General features: G+C 55.4%; 1 protein-coding gene across 1 annotated transcript in view; it reads left to right on the top strand.

Moving 5' to 3' along the window:
- SYNE3 (spectrin repeat containing nuclear envelope family member 3) overlaps window positions 1–639 on the top strand; it is a 110,833-nt gene that overhangs the window by 7,401 nt on the left and 102,793 nt on the right. The gene's annotated exons all lie outside the window — the stretch shown is intronic.

The following is a 639-nucleotide window of genomic DNA, read 5'->3' on the forward strand; positions in this document are numbered from 1 at the left end:
CATTCCTGCCCCCAGCCTGTTGACACTTACTGTTTAAAGTAAGATCTTACTGGGCCAACAGGTGGCACAGAGGTTACGGCACTGGGTCTCACATTCTCTCATGGCCAACTGCGCAGTTAGACTCCCGGACCCAGAGGCCTGAGAAACACACTGGGTGCATATGCGTGTGTGCCCAAAATCCCAAGAGGAGATTGGAAGAAAAGGAATTGCAGCGTGGCCACCCCCCACCGGGTGGGGCAGTGATTTCTCCCTTTCTCTCTTTTTGTCTCTCTCTGGTGAGCACACATCCCCTATAGCAAAACTTTAAAAACAGACAGTTAGGACAGGTTCTTACAAATGTGCATCCCCTCGGAGGAAGTAGGCAGGGCAGAGCAGAGCCCAAGATTTCCAGGACACACAGGGAAAATGTGACCCCCTTGGAAACGTCTCCCCAAAGGTGGGGAGATGCACCGTCTCCCTTCATGGCCTCTGCAAGGGCCCACCTGTTGGAGAACTCTGTCTTCCTGGGCTGCCGTGGCCGGCCGTGCAGCCTCGAACACTCCTTACCCTCTCGGGGCTTGCATCTGCTTCCCTCCCTGCTCCTGAGCAGACCGCTCTGTGCCTTATGCCCTCGGGCCTTGCTTCTTGCTCTTTCCCCTA

The sequence above is a fragment of the Tupaia chinensis genome, unplaced genomic scaffold, assembly GCF_000334495.1.
Source record: "Tupaia chinensis unplaced genomic scaffold, TupChi_1.0 Scaffold143913_1, whole genome shotgun sequence".
In the NCBI taxonomy this organism is placed as follows: Eukaryota; Metazoa; Chordata; class Mammalia; order Scandentia; family Tupaiidae; genus Tupaia; species Tupaia belangeri.